This window comes from Carettochelys insculpta, chromosome 11 (genome assembly GCF_033958435.1).
Source record: "Carettochelys insculpta isolate YL-2023 chromosome 11, ASM3395843v1, whole genome shotgun sequence".
NCBI classification, from domain to species: Eukaryota; Metazoa; Chordata; order Testudines; family Carettochelyidae; genus Carettochelys; species Carettochelys insculpta.
The window spans coordinates 18705156-18711797 of NC_134147.1; the positions used below are offsets into that span (position 1 = coordinate 18705156).

The window sequence follows — 6642 nt, forward strand, 5'->3', positions numbered from 1 at the left end:
CAGTGCCCAGCACAACGGGGCCCTGATTTTAGTTTGAGTTTGTGCAGCACCTGGTGCAATTCCACTGCTGATCTTGGTTGGGGTCCATGCAGGATTTGACACACCAGGGACTCTCCCATGGGTTGGGTGTCTATAAATGACAGTAGTTATAAATAATAACATGCTGTGAAATGCAAGTTACACCACACATATATTTAAAAAAGGCAGAAGGGAAGAGAAAAATGAGCGTGGGTGTGTCTGATGACAGGTGGCTAATGTTACTGCGTGAGAGAAATGGGGAAAACAGACGTGCAATTAGCTGTAAAGTTTGCTTTTTAAACTCTGCTCTGGCACTCAGAGCTATATGTTTGTCATCTGCAAATACTGGAAGGAAAATGTAAGCCATGTGCAATGATTTCATCTAGCTCTACTTCAAGGTACTTTAAAATAGACTAAAGATTTTGGTTTATTTCTTCAACTGTAATACTTTTATCAAGCTTTACAGTGCCTTGTGACAGTACATTAATGTAATGCATATGCCCCTGGGTGGAGAAACTGGGTCCTGAGCCCTCCTGTAATCCACTAGCCTACCCGCACTGCCAAGAGCTGGGAAAAGAACTGAGAAGTCCTGACTCCCAGTCCGTTGCTGTGACCTAGCTGTGACCGTTGCTGTGACCTGACAAATATATTTTGTCTCACCATCGAGAGCAAAAAACCAAAGTCCTGCCCCCTCCCCCTGATCACCTGCCTTCTCAGACCTAGCATAGAATGAAGGAGTCCTGACTCCTGGCTTGCCCCACCCTGCTTTAACCACTACCCACCTCCAGCTGGGAACTGAATCCAGGAGTCCTCACTCCTGGCGCTCTCCTCTAACTACTAGGTCTGACCCCACTCCCAGAACCAGGAACGGATTACCAGGATTCCAACACATTTCTGTGCATCCAGATGATGCCTCTCTGCCCAGCTGTAATAATTAATGATGTGATCATGTACAGAGCCAGGTGCTAGAAACAAACATTTTGTCTCTCCCATGCCATCCCCTACTCATTTACTGATGTATGTTAGAAAGAGGCTTAGACTTTAAATGTGAGATGTTGCATCAATTCCACATCCACTCTTGAAGACCACATTTTTGCCTTCTGATGAAACTGCTGCCTGATGGAGTGCTAATCTACTTCCCGTGTCTTCCACTGAAGAAAGCACGGGCTAGGTCCCCCACTCTGGTACAAATCAGCTTTACCTCCATCAAAATTAATGAAGTGATGCTGATTTCCACCAGCAGAAGATCTGACCCTGAAGTCAGAATGTAACCATAGCACTGCCTGTACAAGAATCATCTGCTGACCCATCCCAAGGCAGGCTGCTTTTCTCCTGATATTGCTTGCCCTGGAAAGTTATCCACAAAAATAAAATTGCCTTGTTTTTTCTGCCTCTGACACTTCCCGCATGAGCTAATTTTTTCACCTGCATACAAACATCAGCATACCCAGTCCTCCACCTCCCTGCAATAGCTTCAACTTTCACTTGCAAGATTGCCTTTTACAACCCTTTTCTGCCTGCATTCAGTAGGTCAAAAGAGGAATGAAAATGTAGCATCTTCCCAATGATTTAAATGCAGTAGAGTCTCACTTACGTGGGTTGCGTCCTAGCCCGAGTCAACCCTTCTGAGCAGCACCAGAAATGGGAGCTTAGCTGTACCTCTCTGTTTCTGAGCTCTTGTCCTGAGCACTTGCTCTGAACTGGCAAATCTCTCCCAGTGCTTGGCAATTATGGCGTAGTTTGTGAGGGTTAAATTCACAAACTCTTGATAAAGGCATCTCCACCACTCCCTCTGCTGGATATGAAGCTCAGAGCTGCTGACTGGCTTAGAATGTGCCTAGCTGTTTCCACTTGGCAGCTGGTTAATGTACATAGTTGCCAATATGAATATTGTTATTCATACTGAATAGTCTGTGTTAGTCTCGCTAGTAGCTATGTGAGTGCTTGTGATCGACAGAATTACATGATGAGAGCATGTGTAATCATTCAACTGTGTAGCTTGGAGGGTGGAGCACAAGTCAGGAGGACCTGGGTTCTATGCCTGTGTCTGCTGACTGACACTGCAGTGCTGTGTGGCCTTTGGTAAGTCTTCTTCTGGTTCACCTTTTGTCTTCTCCGTTCAGACTGCAAACTCACTGGGGAGGGAACAGCTGCGCAGCACTCAGTACAATGGGCTAGTGTCAGGCCTTTGGTTACTACTATAGTACTGCTACTAATACACACACCATAATGGGGCGCTGGTCTAGTATACGGCCTTCCAGGTACTACCGTAATGCTGTTAATAATGCAAATACTATAATACATGGGTCAGCAACCTTTCCAAGGGGGAGGGTTGAAATTTGATCTTTTGACCTCTATGTGTGGTCCAAGTGGTGGTGATACTTTTAAAAGTCACTAATAGTCCTACTTACAACAGCATCGTTAATAAATCAATTAAAATGCAGAGCTTTACCATTTAGGTAGTGGTTGGTAGCAATAGATGGTTTTTTGTTAATCCACAGGTGGCCTGGCTTTGAGCAAGCTCCTGACTTCATGGGGGAGGAGGGGCAGGGCTGAGCTCCTGCCTCACAAGCCAATGAAAATCTGTTTGTGTGCCGCTCTTGGCGCCCATGCAGGGGCTTGCTGACCCCTGCTATAAAGAGCCATGATGTCTGATAGGACTTCTGGATACTACCACAATGCTAATAATAATGAACCCACCAGAACGAGGGCCGCATGTAAGCTGAGCCCTCTAGGCATGACAGTGATGCTACTGATCCTGCATACACCATAATGAGACCCCTGGTTTGGCTGAGGGCTACAGGTGCTACCTTAATGCTGCTAATAATGAACACTCACAATAATAGCCCCTGGAACTCAATTAAGGCTTCCTGGGCACTAGTGTAGGATTACCAATAACCAGAGGTGGAAGGTAACTAAGCAGAAATACTTCATTACAACTACTCAAGTAATCCCCCTGTTTGTACTTTGCTCAAGTATTTTTTTAAAAAAAACTTGTAGTTTTACTCAGGTATTTTTGAAAGAAAACATTATACTTTTTACTCACCTACCATTTCTGAATGTGCTTACTCACTACTTCCATCACCACACTAAGAGTTGGGCAAGCTAGTATTCCAATTTGCTGAAGCACAGCTGCATGTGCAATTAGCCTATCATCATGCAGTGACAATATTTTAAAATAACCATCAAGCACAGTGACCCTGCCAGAGAAGAAACATTTAAATAGCCTTTTAATAGATGCATCAACACCTTTTGATTCCAAAACTGCCTTTTAATAGCTATTAGATAGATCTCCGGATCTGAGGAAGTGCATTTGCCCCATGAAAGCTCATCACCTAATAAATTATGGTGGGGTTGTAAAGTGCTACATGACTGCTGGTTTGTTTTGTTAGCATACAGACTGACATGGCTACCTCTCTGTTACTATTCTCACTCCAAAGTTGTACTTATCAGCATGCTGAAATTTCTCAGGTCAGGGGGCCTTCTTGTTGCATCAAGATTAAGAATAAAGATATTTCCTTTGCTCCCCTCTAAATCTGCAAACCTTCTTCATGCTCTGGAAGTCACTGAGGTTCCTACTGTGAGAATCGGAAGGTAAGGTGTGATTGTTATGACTTGCAGTTTCAACGAGACACTTAAATTCAGAGGAACTCATTGGGAATATAGGCTCTGCCCCATCTCCCCCAACCCTCTGCAGTGTTTCACTCCTGATGTTTTGTCCTTATAAAAAGGCTTGGTGGAATGCACTTTTCAATTTTTTATAACTTTGTGTAATATGTTTTAAGCTTTTTGTCTTTTTATAATTTCCGTAATTTGACTCCTGTATTTAATTTGGTCTCTCTTTAGCTTTATAAATGAAGGCCATGACAACATTTAAATTCCAGATTTGAAATATAAATGCATAGTATGTGTCTATATAATATATAAGCTGCGTCTACACGTGCACGCTACTTCGAAGTAGCGGCACCAACTTCAAAATAGCGCCCGTCGCGTCTACACGCGTCGGGCGCTATTTCGAAGTTAACTTCGACGTTAGGCGGCGAGACGTCGAAGTCGCTAACCTCATGAGGAGATAGGAATAGCGCCCTACTTCGACGTTCAACGTCGAAGTAGGGACCGTGTAGACGATCCGCGTCCCGCAACGTCGAAATTGCCGGGTCCTCCATGGCGGCCATCAGCTGGGGGGTTGAGAGATGCTCTCTCTCCAGCCCCTGCGGGGCTCTATGGTCACCGTGGGCAGCAGCCCTTAGCCCAGGGCTTCTGGCTGCTTCTGCGGCAGCTGGGGATCTATGCTGCAGGCACAGGGTCTGCAACCAGTTGTCAGGTCTGTGTATCTTGTGTTGTTTAGTGCAACTGTGTCTGGGAGGGGCCCTTTAAGGGAGCGGCTGGCTGTTGAGTCCGCCCTGTGACCCTGTCTGCAGCTGTGCCTGGCATCCCTATTTCGATGTGTGCTGCTTTGACGTGTAGACGTTCCCTCGCTGCGCCTATTTCGATGTTGGGCTGAGCAACGTCGAAGTTGAACATCGACGTTGCTGGCCCTGGAGGACGTGTAGACGTTATTCATCGAAATAGACTATTTCGATGTTGGCTGCACGTGTAGACGTAGCCATAATGTGCAAACACACACACACATACATACACACACAAGTATATATGCACTCTGTGTGTGTGTGTGTGTGTGTGAGAGAGAGAGAGAGAGAGGATGCTGTACTTTTACCCAAATAGGTTTCCAGAAGGATACTTTGACTTTTGCTTAATTGCATTCTTTGCATAGCAGCTGTACTTTTACTCAAGTAACTTTTGGGAGGTACTTTTCCTACCACTGCCAATAATGCACACTGGCTCTGATCTCGATGCTACTGTAACGCAAATAATCTATAGATCAGAGCTACCAGCATTTTAGTTTGACCTAGGAAGCCTATGTGTTCATGTTTTCAATACTTGGTGCAGCTACTTACAAGGGATCTCTTTTAGAGATGAAGAGTAGCATTAGCTTAATAATTTGAAGACTTTTATAACAATTCATTTTATATAAGAATTTCAAGGCTCTATCTTACAGGGGGGAACATTTTGGGCCCGGAAAAGGCTTAGTGAAACAATGAATCACTAAGAAAACTGGGAACAGAATCCTAGTTCCCCATTTAAATACCAGTAGATCCCACTTGCCTCTGGCAGTAGAGCCTGAGCCTCTGATTCCTAGCAGAGATTCCTAGAGCTAGGAGCCGAACCCAGGAGTCTTGACACCCATTCTCAGGCTTTCTAGGCATAAACACTAAGACTTACGCTCTCTCCTGGAGCTGAGAGTAGAACTCCAAAATCCAGGCTTTGAGGCCTCCCTTCCAACTGCTAGCTCTTATTCCCTTTCCAGAGTTAGAAACAGACACCTGAAGTTCTGACTCCCAGTGCCATCTGCTCTGGCCATTAGGCAACTCTCCTTCCCTGAATAAACCTGCAATTCAAACATAAAGGGTGTTGGGATGTTTATTTGAAGTAATGAAAGTTTAAAGAATATTCCAATGAAAAGGCTTCATGAAGTAATGGGATAATTGAGTTTGGCCAGGTTGGGAATTCCCCCTTTATTTTAATATAAACAGCCTGGTGCCTAAAATGGAATGTCAGCTTGTTTTATTCCACATTCTATATACAGAATGATATAGGATAAGACACGTTCATCCAGCCCAGAGAGCAGAGTGGATAAATTGCCCCCTGAGTGCTTTATAATTACTGAATTTGGGCCCCAAATGGATCTTCTCTCTTTATTCCTATGAAACCAAGAGCCATGGATCCGGATTTGGTACAATGCAGAACAATGGCATTATTCTGCCAGGCTCAATATCATACACTAATACTGTCTCAAAGGGTGGAGCAAACATCCTTTGTTCTATCTTTAATCTAGAAAAGGCCAGAGCTAAAGCTGGCAATATAGAACCAGGAGTCCTGTCTCCTAGCCCCATCTGCTCTAACCAGTAGACCCCTGCGTACGAGAGCGGGCAATAGAATCCAGGAATCCTGATTTTTAGCACCTCAAAGTCTGTTCCACTAGAATGCACTCTCTTCCCATCACAAGAAGTAGTGTCCAGGACTCAGCAGTGCCCAACCTCCACTGTGCTTTAACCTACTTGCTTCCCAGAGCTCGGAGCTTGTCCTGGCAGTCCTGACTCCACTCCCCCATTGCACTAATCATTCAACATCACTGAGTCTTGACTAAGCCTGTAGCGCCACCGGAGTCAATAGGCCAGATACACAATTGGTGTAAAACAGCCTTAGCTCCGCTGGAATCAGTAGAGCAGACCACCAGTTGATGTAGAACAGTATCACTTATGGGTGACAATGGGGCCAAATCCCAGCTGATATAAACTGAGCATAGCTTCATGGAGTAAAGGGGTCAGATCAGTGTTCCCTCTAATTTTTAGCATTCGTGGGCAGAATAAATTTTATGTGCACCAAGGCATGTGCAGATGAATACCGCCAATAGAAACACAGGCTGCCCCCTGTAGGTGGCTGTGGGCATTCTGCTAATCTGCTGGGTGGCCACCCAAGTGCTCATCTTACAAGAAACACGGGGCTAGATGCACAACTGTTGTAAAGGGGCATCATTCCACTGAGTCAATGAAGCTGTGCCCA

General features: G+C 45.0%; 1 protein-coding gene across 1 annotated transcript in view; it reads right to left on the reverse strand.

The window, feature by feature from the left end:
• The window catches only part of CHRM1 (cholinergic receptor muscarinic 1), a 52288-nt gene extending 50599 nt beyond the window's left edge, over window positions 1-1689 (reverse strand). Inside the window, exon 1 of the mRNA XM_075004920.1 lies at window positions 1613-1689. The gene's annotated coding sequence lies outside the window, so the exon portion shown is untranslated. The remainder of the gene's footprint in view (window positions 1-1612) is intronic.
• Window positions 1690-6642: the final 4953 nt, after the last annotated feature.